Source organism: Bufo gargarizans, chromosome 7 (genome assembly GCF_014858855.1).
Source record: "Bufo gargarizans isolate SCDJY-AF-19 chromosome 7, ASM1485885v1, whole genome shotgun sequence".
Taxonomy (NCBI): Eukaryota; Metazoa; Chordata; class Amphibia; order Anura; family Bufonidae; genus Bufo; species Bufo gargarizans.
In genome coordinates, this window is record NC_058086.1 from 114,632,391 (window position 1) to 114,648,517 (window position 16,127).

The following is a 16,127-nucleotide window of genomic DNA, read 5'->3' on the forward strand; positions in this document are numbered from 1 at the left end:
TCAATGTGCATACAGAGCTGTGTGTGCTGCATTGTGGATGCCTCTGCATATGCATTACAGACTGCCCTTAGTGCATGTATAATAGCTTTATTTTTGTTCATAATATTGCTAAATTGCTTAACAGGCCCCTCTCCATCCCTCCCAGTATGCTGGGCAGCCCCTGGCTCCCCTACCGGAACGGTGAGCGCATTGTGCATTCCACTATCCTCTGTGGAGTGCACCATGCGTTGCACCATGCGTTCCACCGAGGCACTCCACTTCCGGTCATGTGACTTCACACTTTTGCGATCCTCTAGGTGCCGACCAGTTCTGTTGGGATTGCTGCTGCTGCCTCACTAGTTAACATGATTGGTATATCTATAGTTGCTCACCATGTGAGATTGAACCAAACTTCACTGCCCCCCTTTCCCCATGTTTATTTGTGTTGTGTGGCTGTGATTTTGCAGGTGGAACGCATATGCGTTCCACCTGCAGATCATGTGACTTCCACCTTTCCGGTTTCCGGATGTGTACTGTTGGACATGCCTCCACACCGCCCACTTCATCTCTGCTGCACAGGTGAATCTAATTATACTTTATTCATTACCCTATATTATGTGACACCCCAACATACAGCTCTTCACCCCTGAGGAAGCCGGATTGCTCCGGCGATACGCGTTGGGCGTTTCTCATGTGTCCAGGTCCACTGCACCAGCTGGTTATGTAGGTTTGGCTTGTGATATTTGACCTTATCATGGTCCGTCTTTATTCTTAGTTGTCTTACTTTACCTGACATTTGCTTTATGTTAGTTATTGAATTCCTTTATATGCTGGTTTATAGCGCATGTGCCTATTTGTGGCAACTCAGTGGACCGGGTTGTGTTGGTTACATATATTCTATTGCATACCGCACTTTGTCTTTATTGTATACAATTTTTTATGTGTGTCTGTTTGTGTGTCTAATAAACTTTATATACATTTTAATATTGATTCATTGTCGGATGTGCATTCCTGGGGTGGCTCTTTTGACTCTCTCTTGGGTCAGGTTATTTGTTATATTACACGGCCCTTTAATACTGAATCTTACGTCTATGTATGAAATAACAGATTGCATAAGAATGAGGCACCAACAAGATAAACGTGGCAATATATTAAAAAGCCCTTTATTACTTAGTCTGATACACAATAAGTCTATGAGTAAAATAACTGATTAACTAAGAATGTGGCAGCAGTCAAACAATATTCACACACCGATATATTAGATTTTCCTTTAATCACTTCGCATGTGGGCCATCTGCCCCCTTCCTGACAAAACCTAATTTTGCAAATCTGACATATCTCACTTTATGTGGTAATAACTTTGGAACGCTTTGACTTATTCACGCCATTCAGAGATAGTTTTCTCGTGACACATTGTCCTTCATGTTAGTCATAAATTTGAGTCAATATATTTCACCTTTATTTATGGAAAAATCCAAAATTTACCAAAAATTAGAAAAAATTCGCAATTTTCGAAATTTCTATTTCTCTGCGTTTAAAACAGAAAGTGATACCTCATTAAATATTTATTACTGTAACGGGCGCCGAAGGCACTCTTGGTCTCCTATCAGCCACAGACCTGCTGCTTAGCTTCAGGAGGAAGGATCTGTGTTCGGCCTCGTTCCCAGGGCGGCTTTGCTAGCTGGGAAGCTCCCTGCTCCTAGGTCTGCCATGAGCGACAGGCTGATCACTCGGTGCTCGACTTGTCTGTCTGTCGATCATGTGACGCTGGTCACGTAACATGCCCCTCACTCCCCACTATAAATACAGGAAACCTGCTGGCTACAGGTTGCCTGTGATACTGGTCCATTGGTGCTTCCTTGTTCCTTAGTTCTAGTTTGCGGCTGCTTGTTCTGATTGACCTCCTGACCTTGTGACCTCGGCTCGTTCTTTAGCCGCGACTTCGTCTCATCCTTTGTACGTATTGCTCTCCTGAATTGACCTCAGCTGTTACTGTTGACTTTACATTTACCCGCTTCAGAAGCGTTCTAAGGGGGTTAATTTTGAGCTTGCTGACGGTGTCTTCTAAGAAACTGGTGCCACGTTTTTTTGAGCCTCATGATATTATTGGCGTTATTAATCCTGTATCTTTTAGATTGAGATTGCCAGACTCATTTCGTGTTCATAATGTTTTCCATAAATTGTTGCTTAAGAAATATATTCCACCCATTGTTCGGTCGCAGTCAGCTACTCCTCCCATACAAATTGCCGATAAAGAGGAGTTTGTAGTCTCCAGAATTGTGGATGTTAGAAAGGTCCAAAACTCCTGGCAGTACCTTGTCCACTGGAAGGGCTATGGACCCGAGGAGAGGTCTTGGGTCCCAGCTACTGAGATCCACGCCCCGAGGCTCATCAAGAAGTTTCATGATGAGCATCCTGGGAGATTTGTACCCAAGGGCTTGGGTCCGGTGGCCCCTCATAAAAGGGGGGGTACTGTAACAGGGCGCCGAAGGCGCACTCGGTCTCCCATCAGCCACAGACCTGCTGCTTAGCTTCAGGAGCGAGGATCTGTGTTCGGTCTCGTTCCCAGGGCGGCTTTGCTAGCTGGGAGGCTCCCTGCTCCTAGGTCTGCCTTGAGCGCCGAGCTGATCACTCGGTGCTCGACTTGTCTGTCTGTCGGTTATGTGACGCTAGCCACGTCACATGACCCTCACTCCCCACTATAAATACAGGCAACTTGCTGGCTACAGGTTGCCTGTGATACTGGTCCATTGGTGCTTCCTTGTTCCTTAGTTCTAGTTTGCGGCTGCTTGTTCTGATTGACCTCCTGACCTTGTGACCTCGGCTCGTTCTTTAGCCTCGACTTCGTCTCATCCTTTGTACGTATTGCTCTCCTGAATTGACCTCAGCTGTGACTGTTGACTTTACATTTGCCCGCTTCATTTGTACTCCCGCTTCTCCTGGTTCGACCCTTGGCTTGTTGACCTTACGTATCTTTCTTCTGTGCACTTACGTAACTAAGGGACCGTCGCCCAGTTACGCCCCGTTGCCTAGGGTCGGTAGTGTAAGTAGGCAGGGACAGGGGTTGAGGGTGGAGTCAGAGTGCACCCTCTTTCCTTCCTCTCTGTTCCCTGACAGAATCACAGGCCTAAAAAGTTTTTTACTATGGATCCCTCACAGAGCCTGACTGACCGCGTGCAGAATCTGGCCCATATAGTTCAGGAATTGGGGGAGAGATTACAGGCACAAGAGATTGCTCATGATCTTCCTGCACCTCCCGTCACTGCCCAAGCGGCTCCTGCCTTTATGGAACCCCACATTAAGCTTCCTGACCGATTTTCAGGAGACCGTAGAAGCTTTTTGGCATTTCAGGAAAGCTGTAAGCTTTATTTTCGCTTACGTCCCTATTCCTCTGGATCTGAGCAACAGAGAGTGGGGATCATTATTTCCTTATTTCAGGGGGATCCCTAGGGCTGGGCATTCTCCTTGCCTTCCGATTTGCAATGTCTCAGATCCGTTGACGGATTTTTTCAGGCGCTAGGTGTGTTATATGATGAACCTGACCGTGCCATGGAAGCAGAGACCGAGCTGAAATCCCTCAGACAGGGTGACCGTCCGGTTGAGTACTATACCTTATTCCGTAGATGGTGCGCTGAAAGAATTACCACCCCATAGACCGTATGATTGTGCTATTGAATTAGTATCCGGCTAAATATCCCAAAGGAAGAATTTATAATCTATCTGGTCCCGAACGAAATTAAATGAGGGAATATATTAAAGAGAGTTTGAATAAGGGGCACATTAGGCCCTCGGTATCTCCAATGTGTGCGGGGTTCTTTTTTTTTAAAGAAAAAGGACAGAGGACTCAGACCCTGCATTGGTTACCGTGAATTAAATAAGATCACTGTTAAAAATCAATTTTCTCTCCCTTTAGTTCCCGACCTGTTCAATCAGGTTTTAGGAGCTGCCTGGTTTTCCAAACTTGACTTGAGGGGAGCCTACAATTTAATCCAAATTAAGGAGGGGGAATAATGGAAGATGGCATTTAATACTCCTGAGGGACATTTTGAATACCTAGTTATTCCTTTCGGGCTTAGTCAAGCCCCAGCCGTCTTCCAAAATTTCATTAACGACATTTTCAGGGAATTCATTGGGAAGTTTTTAATAATCTATCTTGATGATATTCCGATTTTTTTTTTTTTTCTCCCACCTGGGACTCGCATGTGAGACATATAAGACTAGTACTAGACATTTTAAGAGTTAACCAATTATCAGTTAAACTTGAGAAATGCATTTTTGGAGTACAGGAGATTCTGTATCTTGGGCATGTCCTCACTCCTGATTCTTTCAAAATGGATGCTGGGAAGGTACGGGCAATCCACGAGTGGGTGAGGCCATCATCCCTTAAAGCCTTACAGTGCTTTTTTTTTTCCAATTATTATCGTAAGTTTATTAAAAATGTTTCCATTATCGCCAAACCGTTAATAGATCTTACCAAGAAAGGGGTGGATCTAGTCAATTGGTCTAAGAAAGCCATTGAAGCCTTTGAGAATCTTAAAATAAGTTTTAGTAGTGCCCCAGTCTTAATTAAACCAAATCTGGAGGAACCTTTTATGGTGGAGGTTTAATGCGTCTGAGGATGGAGTAGGGGCAGTATTGTCCAAAGGACCTTCTAACTTCTCTAACCTCAGACCCTGTGCATTTTTCTCTAGAAAGTTTTCTCCTACAGAAAGGAATTATGATATTGGGAACTGTGAGTTTCTAGCTATTAAGTGGGCATTTGAGGAATGGAGACATTTTTTGGAGGGGGCAAAACATAGAATTACCGTTCTTACTGATGATAAGAATTTGTTATTTCTTGAGTTCGCTAAGTGTCTAAACCCTCGTCAAGCCAAATGGGCATTATTCTTTACTCAATTAAATGTTTCCATTACTTACAGGCCAGGAAGTAAGAACATAAAGGCTGATGCCTTGTCAAGAAGTTTTTCTGCCTTTCAGTCTTCCGATACCCCTCTGGAACCCATCCTTCCAGCCAATATCATCATGGCATCAGTATCCTCTTATTTGGCCTCTGATATTGAATCAGCTCAACATATAGCGCCTGCACATACACCTTCAGATAAGTTATTCGCTCCCGTGCATTTTTGGCTCCAGTTATTGGGTGAGTGTCATGATTCAGTCTTATGTGGTCACCCTGGCATGGAAGGCACTCGTGAGTTGGTTTCCAGATCATACTGGTGGCCTACTTTGTTAAGAGACGTCAATGCATACGTATCTGCTTGTGAAGTGTGCGCCAGATCCAAAACTTCTAGGACATGTCCTGCCGGAGAGTTACAACCACTACCCATTCCCAGTAAGCCCTGGTCACATATTTCTATGGATTTTATTACTAACCTGCCATCTTCTGAGGGTAAGTCAGTGGTTTGGGTAGTGGTTGACAGATTTAGTAAGATGGCACATTTCATTCCTCTGAGTAAACTTCCTAGTGCTAAGAGTCTAGCTACTGATTTTATTGATCACGTTGTACGGCTTCACGGGATCCCGGAAAATATTGTTTCTGACAGAGGTGTTCAATTTGTTTCTAAATTCTGGAGAGCTATCTGTCAGAGAATTGGGATTTCTTTGGCCTTTTCGTCTGCTTTTCACCCTGAGACTAATGGACAGAACGATTAAATCAGGCTCTTGAGCAATTTTTAAGATCCTACATCTCAGAAAATCAACATGTGTGGGTAAAATATCTTTCGCTGGCAGAATTTGCTATAAATAACCGAGTGAATTCTTCTACTGGTGTTTCCCCTTTCTTTTGTAATCTTGGAATCCATCCTCGATTTAACTCTAGCTCGTTGATACCTTTATCTAATCCTGAGGCTGATAGAATAACTTCTGAACTGTGCAAGGTTTGGGCACGGGTCCAAGTGAACCTGAAAAAAGCCCAAGAACAACAAAAACGGATGGCTAATAAGAAGCGTTCTAAGGGGGTTAATTTTGAGCTTGGTGACAGGGTCTGGTTGTCTACTCGGAATCTTATGCTGACGGTGTCTTCTAGGAAACTGATGCCACGTTTTTTTGGGCCGCATGAGATTATTGGCGTTATTAATCCTGTATCTTTTAGATTGAGATTGCCAGACTCATTTCGTGTTCATAATGTTTTCCATAAATTGTTGCTTAAGAAATATATTCCACCCATTGTTCGGTCGCAGTCAGCTACTCCTCCCATACAAATTGCCGATAAAGAGGAGTTTGTAGTCTCCAGAATTGTGGATGTTAGAAAGGTCCAAAACTCCTGGCAGTACCTTGTCCACTGGAAGGGCTATGGACCCGAGGAGAGGTCTTGGGTCCCAGCTACTGAGATCCACGCCCCGAGGCTCATCAAGAAGTTTCATGATGAGCATCCTGGGAGATTTGTACCCAAGGGCTTGGGTCCGGTGGCCCCTCATAAAAGGGGGGGTACTGTAACAGGGCGCCGAAGGCGCACTCGGTCTCCCATCAGCCACAGACCTGCTGCTTAGCTTCAGGAGCGAAGATCTTCGTTCGGCCTCGTTCCCAGGGCGGCTTTGCTAGCTGGGAGGCTCCCTGCTCCTAGGTCTGCCTTGAGCGCCGAGCTGATCACTCGGTGCTCGACTTGTCTGTCTGTCGGTTATGTGACGCTAGCCACGTCACATGACCCTCACTCCCCACTATAAATACAGGCAACTTGCTGGCTACAGGTTGCCTGTGATACTGGTCCATTGGGGCTTCCTTGTTCCTTGGTTCTAGTCTGCGGCTGCTTGTTCTGATTGACCTCCTGACCTTGTGACCTCGGCTTGTTCTTTGACCTCAACGTCTTCTCATCCTTTGTACGTATTGCTCTCCTGGATTGACCTTAGTTGTGACTTTTGACTTTACATTTGCCCGCTTCATTTGTACTTCCGCTTCTCTTGGTTCTGACCCTTGGCTTGTTGACCTTCCGTATCTTTCCTCTATGCACTTATGTAAGTAAGGGACCATCACCCAGTTACGCCCCGTCGCCTAGGGAGGGTAGTGTAAGTAGCCAGGCACAGGGGTTGAGGGTGGAGTCAGAGCGCACCCTCTTTCCTTCCTCTCTGTTCCCTGACAATTACTTAACACTCCCCATATGTCCACTTTATGTTGACATCATTTTGGAAATGTCATTTTATTTTTTTAGGATGTTAGAAGGCTTAGAAGTTTAGAAGCAATTCTTAAACCCACTTTTTAAGGACCAGTTCAGGTCTGAATCACTTTGTGGGGCCATCATAGTGGATGCCTCCTTAAATGACCCCGTTGTAGAAACTACACCCCTCAAGTTACTTTAAAACTGATTTTACAAACTTTGTTAACCCTTTAGGTGTTCCACAAGAATTAAAGGAAAATGGAGATCAAATTTTTAAATTTAACTTTTTGGGCAGAATTTCCATTTTAATCAATTTTTTTCTTTAACAAAACGAGGGTTAACAGCCAAACAAAACTCAATATTTTTTACCCAGATTCTGCGGTTTACAGAAACACCCCACATGTGGTCATAAACTGCTGTATGGGCACATGGCAGGGCGCAGAAGAAAAGGGGCGCCACATGGTTTTTAAATGCCATGTCCCATTTGAAGTCCCCCTGATGCACCCTTACAGTAGAAGCTCCCAAGAAGTGACCCCATTTTGGAAACTAGGGGATAAGGTGCCAGTTTTAATGGTACTATTTTTGGATACATATGATTTTTTGATCATTCATTATAACACTTTATGGGGCAAGGTGACCAAAAAATTGTTTGTTTTAGCACAGAGTTCACCTGAGGGGTTCGGTCAAGTGAAATTTTTATAGAGCAGATCGTTACGGACGTGTTGATACCTAATATGTATACTTTTTCTTATTTATTTAAGTTTTACACAATAATAGCATTAAAAAAAATATATGTTTTAATCTGTCCATGTTCTGAGAGCTATATATATATATATATATATATATATATATTTTAGCAATTTTATTATGTAGGGGCTCATTTTTGTGGGATGAGGTTACGGTTTTATTGGTACAATTTTGTGGAACATATGCCTTTTTGATTACTTGGTGTTGCACTTTTTGTGATGTAAGGTGACAAAAATAGCTTTTTTTGACAGTTTCTTATTTTTTTACAGTGTTCACCCGAGGGGTTAGGTCATGTGATGTTTTTATAGAGCTTTTTGTTACGGACGCGGCGATACCTTATATGTATACTTTTTATTTATTTATTTCACTTTAACACAATAATAGCATTTTGAAACCCCCAAAAATTATGTTTTAGGGTCTCCAGGTTCTGAGAGCAATTTTTTTTTTTTTCTTAGCAATTTTCTTATGTAGAGGCTCAATTTTTGCGGGATGAGGTGACGGTTTTATTGGTACCATTTTGTGGGACATACGCCTTTTTGATCACTTGGTGTTGCACTTTTTGTGATGTAAGGTGACAAAAATGGCTTTTTTATGACAGTTTTTATTTATTTTTTATGGTGTTTATCGGACTGGGTCGATCATGTGTAATATATTTATATAGCTGACCATCACGGGTGTGGCAATACCAAATATGTCTATATTATGAAATTTTTTCTATTTAATTTTTTTTTTATTCCTTACTTGGGGATTTTTTAGAATTTTTTTTACACTTTATTTTATTTTTTATTTTACACTTTTTGTCCCCCATAAGGTCATACAAGACCTCTGGATTTTTAGTCTATGGGCGGACGGGAGGTGGCAAATACTGAGGCACAGTAAGGCCTCTTTCACACTACCGTATGGCTATTTCAGTGTTTTGCGGTCTGTTTTTTCACGGATACGTTGTTCCATTTTTTTCTTTCCGTTGTGTTTCCATTTCAGTACCGTTTTTCTGTTCAGGTTTTCCATATGGCATATACAGTATACGGTAATAACATAGGTCTGGGCATAACATTTTCAATAGATGGTTCCGCAAAAAACAGAGCGAATACAGAAGACATACGGATGCATTTACGCATGCATTACGTTTTTTTGCGGACCCATTGACTTTAATGAAACCATGAAACGTGATTTGCGGCCAAATATAGGACATGTTCTATCTTTGCACGGAACAGAGATACGGAAACACAGAAATGGAATGCATACGGAGTACATTCCATTTTCGTTGCGGACCCATTGAAATGAATGGTACTGTATACGGAACACAAAAAGCGCCCCGCGAAATGGATAAAAAAAACTGTAGTGTGAAAGAGGCCTAAGTCTATGTATAAAATAACAGATTAACTATGAATGTGGCAGCAGTTGAAAAAGATGCATGCAGCGATTATACTCAAACTGCAGTCTCCCTATGCTCTCCCTACAGTACCAAAAACTCTCCCTAAAATCTCCCCGCACTCTCCCTCTCCAATATTCTTTTTTTAAACAGTTTTCAGCAACACTGTCCCTAGCGCAGGAATACTTGTCACGTCTCCCCCTAAGCACAGCTCACAGTGAAATGACAGAGACTGCACTGGATGAGGCTTTTATAGGGCTGTGATATCACAGGAAATGGCGGATTGGCTGACTACACAACATTATGTGTGATCTTGCATTCCCGGACTTCTTCACTTTGTAACATGTGCAGCCGCCATTTTAGAAAAAAATTATGTTTTACCACAAAGTACAAGGAAATTTGTCTTAACCACTTAAGGACCACAGGTTTATACCCCCCTAGTGACCAGGCCCTTTTTTACAAATCGGCACTCCACAACTTTAGCGGTTTATTGCTCGGTCATGCAACTTACCACCCAAATTAATTTTACCTCCTTCTTGTTCTCACTAATAGAGCTTTCATTTGGTGGTATTTCATTGCTGCTGACATTTTTTGTTATTAATCGAAATTTAACGATTTTTTTGCAAAAAAATGACATTTTTCACTTTCAGTTGTAAAATTTTGCAAATAAAATGAGATCCATATATAAATTTTTCGCTAAATTTATTGTTCTACATGTCTTTGATAAAAAAAAATGTTTGGGTAAAAAAAAAAATGGTTTGGGTAAAAGTTATAGCGTTTACAATCTATGGTACAAAAATTGGAATTTCCGCTTTTTGAAGCAGCTCTGACTTTCTGAGCACCTGTCATGTTTCCTGAGGTTCTACAATGCCCAGACAGTAGAAAAACCCCACAAATGACCCCATTTCGGAAAGTAGACACCCTAAGGTATTCGCTGATGGGCATAGTGAGTTCATAGAACTTTTTATTTTTTGTCACAAGTTAGCGGAAAATGATTTTTATTTTTTATTTTTTTTCTTACAAAGTCTCATATTCCACTAACTTGTGACAAAAAATAAAAACTTCCATGAACTCACTATGCCCATCACGAAATACCTTGGGGTGTCTTCTTTCCAAAATGGGGTCACTTGTGGGGAAGTTATGCTGCCCTGGCATTCTAGGGCCCCTAATGTGTGGTTAGCAGTTTGAAATCAAAATGTGTAAAAAATGGCCTGTGAAATCCGAAAGGTGCTCTTTGGAATGTGTGCCCCTTTGCCCACCTAGGCGGCAAAAAAGTGACACACATCTGGTATCACCGTACTCAGGAGAAGTTGGGGAATGTGTTTTGGGGTGTCATTTTACATATACCCATACTGGGTGAGAGAAATATCTTGGCAAAAGACAACTTTTCCTATTTTTTTATACAAAGTTGGCATTTGACCAAGATATTTATCTTACCCAGCATGGATATATGTAAAATGACACCCCAAAACACATTGCCCAACTTCTCCTGAGTACGGCGATACCAGATGTGTATTTTTTTATACAAAGTTGGCATTTGACCAAGATATTTATCTCACCCAGCATGGGTATATGTAAAATGACACCCCAAAACACATTGCCCAACTTCTCCTGAGTACGGCGATACCAGATGTGTGACACTTTTTTGCAGCCTAGATGCGCAAAGGGGCCCAAATTCCTTTTAGGGGGGCATTTTTAGACATTTGGATCCCAGACTTCTTCTCACGGTTTCGGGCCCCTAAAATGCCAGGGCAGTATAAATACCCCACATGTGACCCCATTTTGGAAAGAAGACACCCCAAGGTATTCAATGAGGGGCATGGCGAGTTCATAGAATTTTATTTTTGGGGCACAAGTTAGCGGAAATTTTTTATTTTTATTTTTTTCTCACAAAGTCTCCCTTTCCGCTAACTTGGAACAAAAATGTCAATCTTTCATGGACTCAATATGCCCCTCACGGAATACCTTGGGGTGTCTTCTTTCCAAAATGGGGTCACATGTGGGGTATTTATACTGCCCTGGCATTTTAGGGGCCCTAAAGAGTGAGAAGAAGTCTGGAATATAAATGTCTAAAAAATGTTACGCATTTGGATTCCGTGAGGGGTATGGTGAGTTCATGTGAGATTTTATTTTTTGACACAAGTTAGTGAAATATGAGACTTTGTAAGAAAAAAAAAATATATATATATTTCCGCTAACTTGGGCCCAAAAAAATTCTGAATGGAGCCTTACAGGGGGGCGATCAATCCCCTGTCACTGATCACCCCTCTGTCATTGATCACCCCTCTGAAAGGCTCCATTCAGACGTCCATATGTTTTTTACGGATCCACGGATACATAGATCGGAACCGCAAAACACATACGGACGTCTGAATGGAGCCTTACATGGGGGTGATCAATGACAGGGGGGTGATTAATGACAGGGGGGTGATCAGGGAGTGTATATGGGGTGATCACCCCCCTGTCATTGATCACCCTCCTGTAAGGCTCCATTCAGATGTCCGTATGCGTTTTGCGGATCCGATCCATGGATGCGTGGATCCGTAAAACACATATCGGCGTCTGAATGGAGCCTTACAGGGGGGTGATCAATGACAGGGGGTGATCAGGGAGTGCATATGAGGTGATCACCCCCCTGTCACTGATCACCCCCCTGTAAGGCTCCATTCAGACATCCGTATGCGTTTTGCGGATCCGATCCATGGATGCGTGGATCCGTAAAACACATGCAGACGTCTGAATGGAGCCTTACAGGGGGTGATCATCCCATATAGACTCCCTGATCACCCCCCTGTAAGGCTCCATTCAGACGTCCGTTTGCATTTTACGGATCCGATCCATGGATGCGTGGATCCGTAAAACACATACGGGCGTCTGAATGGAGCCTTACAGGGGGGTGATCAATGACAGGGGGGTGATCAATGACAGGGGGGTGATCAGGAAGTCTATATGCGTGATCACTCTCTTCTCATTGATCACCCCCCTGTAAGGCTCCATTCAGACGTCCGTATGTGTTTTGCGGATCCGATCCATAGATGCGTGGATCCGTAAAACACATACGGACATCTGAATGGAGCCTTACAGGGGGGTGATCAATGACAGGGGGGTGATCAATGACAGGGGGTGATCAGGGAGTGTATATGGGGTGATCACCCCCCTGTCACTGATCACCCCCCCTGTAAGGCTCCATTCGATCCATGTATCTGTGGATCCGTAAAAATCATACGGACGTCTGAATGGTGCCTTACAGGGGGGTGATCAATGACGGAGGTGATCAGGGAGTCTATATGGGTGATCACTCCTCTGTCATTGATCACCCCCCTGTAAGGCTCCATTCAGACGTCCGCATGTGTTTTGCGGATCCGATCCATGTATCAGTGGATCTATAAAAATCATAAGGACGTCTGAATGGAGCCTTACAGGGAGGTGATCAATGACAGGGAAGTGATCAGGAAGTCTATATGCGTGATCACCCCCTTGTCATTGATCACCCCCCTGTAAGTCTCCATTCAGACGTCCGTATGCGTTTTGAGGATCCGATCCATGTATCCGTGGATCCGTAAAAATCATACGGACCTCTGAATGGAGCCTTACAGGGGGCGATCAATGACAGGGGGGTGATCAGGGAGTCTATATGGGCTGATCAGTGGTTCATAAAGGGTTAATAAGTGACAGGGGGGGTGTAGTGTAGTGTAGTGGTGTTTGGTGCTACTTTACTGAGCTGCCTGTGTCCTCTGGTGGTCGATCCAAACAAAAGGGACCACCAGAGGACCAGGTAGCAGGTATATTAGACGCTGTTATCAAAACAGCGTCTAATATACCTGTTAGGGGTTAAAAAAAATCACATCTCCAGCCTGCCAGCGAGCGATCGCCGCTGGCAGGCTGGAGATCCACTCGCTTACCTTCCGTTCCTGTGAGCGCGTGCGCCTGTTCACAGGAAATCTCGGCTCACGCGAGATGACGCCTATTGGCGTTAGCGTAGCCTGGGAGAGCCGCCGCAATGACGCCTTTCGGCGTTAGCGCGGCGGCAAGTGGTTAAAGATGAGATCGAATTCCACTTCAGATGCTTTGATTCGCTGAACACTAGTGCCGAGTGTCTGTACTGATGCGGGTTGGGCTACTTTCACACTTGCTTTTGGGATTCCGCTTGTGAGATCCGTTTGAAGGCTCTCACAAGCGGCCCTGAACGGATCCGTGCATCCCCAATGCTTTCTGAATGGATGCGGATCCATTCAGAATGCATCATTTTGGCTCTGTTCCGCTCAGGAGACGGACACCCCGCTGCTTGCAGCGTTTTGGTGTTCGCCTGGCCGTGCGGAGCCAAATGTATCCGTTCTGACTTACAATGCAAGTCAATGGGGACGGATACGTTTCACGTTGACACAATATGGTGCAATTGCAAACGGATCCGTCCCCCATTGACTTTCAATGTAAAGTCAGGAGTCCCTATTAATATACCATCGGATCGGAGTTTTCTCCAATCCGATGGTATATTTTAACTTGAAGCGTCCCCATCACCATGGGAACGCCTCTATGTTAGAATATACCATCGGATTTGAGTTAGATCGTGAAAACTCAATTCCGACAGTATATTCTAACACAGAGGCGTTCCCATGGTGATGGGACGCTTCAAGTTAGAATATACTACGAACTGTGTACATGACTGCCCCCTGCTGCAGGGGGCTTTGATCCGCACAATTAACCCCTCAGGTGCAGCAGGGGCCAGACCCCCCTCCCTCCCCAGTATTAAAGGCATTGGTGGCCAGTGCGGCCCCCCTCCCTCCCTCCCCAGTATTAGCATTGGTGGCCAGTGCGGCAACCCCAGTATTAGCATTGGTGGCCAGTGCGGCCCCTCCCTCACCAGTATTAGCATTGGTGGCCAGTGCGGCCCCCCTACCTCCCTTCCCAGTATTAGCATTGGTGGCTAGTGTGGCCCCCCTCCCTCCCCAGTATTAAAAGCATTGATGGCAGTGGCCACGGGCTAACAACCCCCCTCCCCCCCATTATTGGTGGCAGTGGAGCGGCATTTCCGATCGGAGTCCCAGTTATCGCTGGGGCTCAGATCGGTTACCATGGCAGCCAGGACGCTACTGCAGTCCTGGCTGCCATGGTTACTTAACTTATAAGGGGGGGGCGCACGGGCCAATAAATGCTATTACTATTGGTGAGGGAGAGGGGTCTGGCCCCTGCTGCCTGGCAGCACCCGATCAGGGGACTGAGACCCGCACAATTAACCCCTCAGGTGCGGCACCTGAGGGATTAATTGTGCGGATCACAGCCCCCTGTAAGAGATTGGATGGTGCCAGGCAGCAGGGGGCAGTTTTGTACACAGTTCTTAGTATATTCTAACTTGAAGCGTCCCCATCACCATGGGAACGCCTCTGTTAGAATATACTGTCGGATCTGAGTTTTGACGATCTTGAAAACTCAGATCTGAAAAAGCTGTTATGCAGACGGATCCGTTCTGAACGGATACCATCGTTTGCAATATAGGTGTGGATCCGTCTGTGCAGATACCAGACGGATCCGCACCGAACGCAAGTGTGAAAGTAGCCTTACAGTGTGGGTTTTGCAGGTTAAGGCTTAGCCATTAACAATGAACACCAAATAAACAATTCTGTTCAAATCTGTTCTGATCCCATTACAGCTTGAATTACCACCAGTACTCGGACACAAGGCAACCGCGTTCGTATAGCATCATGGCCGTCCCGTGTAGCCGTACCCTAAGGCTTTGGCCACTTTCACACTGTCAGTATTTTTCATCAGCATTTGGCTTCATGCACACGACTGTGGTGTGTTTTGGGGTCCGCAAATCATGGATCCACAAAACACGAACGGCGTCCGCACGCATTCCGCAATTTGCGGAACAGCACGGACAGCCTTTCATATAACTGCCTATTCTTGTCCGCAAAGCCCGGACAAGAATAGGACATGTTATATTTTTTTTTTGCGGGGCCATGGAATGGAGCAGAGTGCTGTCCGCATCTTTTGCGGCCCCATTCAAGTGAATGGGTTCGCATCCGAGCTTCCAAAACTGCGGCTCAGATGCGGACAAAAACAACGGCCGTGTACATGAGGCCTTTATAAGCTAAAACTTTCTGAAAGGATATTCCTGTCTATGCCATTATTAAGAAGCAGAGTCGGCTATGCAATGAATGCAGCTAAACTACTACGGTATTTATGCACAAACCTAGGATGGCTATATCCACCTTTGCAACCCAAATTTTTTGTATTGCTCCAAAGAAAAAAATCAAGCAGATATTCTTAAAAACCTCCTACCACTTTCTGTCTGCAACTTCTGTGCAGACCTTTATGTCGCTATGACAACATAAAGGGTTAAGAAGTTTGATGCTGTCCACTCCATTCCCTCTGCCCTCTCTCCTTGATAACCTACAAACAGTAGAAAGGTAGATAAATTAGAGTAATATCATGAAGACATATTTCATTCCCGAAGTCTACACCATAGCTGTAAATAAATCATTGAGAATCTTTTGATAGTTGAGCTTCTATGATCTCATTTACAGCTTGAGCAATTTTTTAGTCTAGGATGATGCAGCAGTGAGTAAAATGTCTGGAGAATATTTATTCTGAAAATATTTGTTCACCTTTACCGAGCATGCTATTCAACATAGAGAATGTCTTAAGCCTTCTAATCTACACGTTAAGGGGAATGTGTCACCAAAATGTTATTTTTTTCTCAGTTTTTTTTCTGATTGTAGATTTTTTATAATCCTATTTTCTGAAAACGAATATGGGGCGACTATCTTGCATGAGCTGTTCATAACAGCATTTAGAAAACATTAAGAAAATTGCTTTATGGCAGCCACATGGTTCATAGACACAATGGTCAGGGTGGACCTCATTGACTTCTATGGGAGAGTTTTCTATTCATGCTCTGTGACCTGTGCAGAGGTCATTGTCCAAGGAAAGAATAGAAGG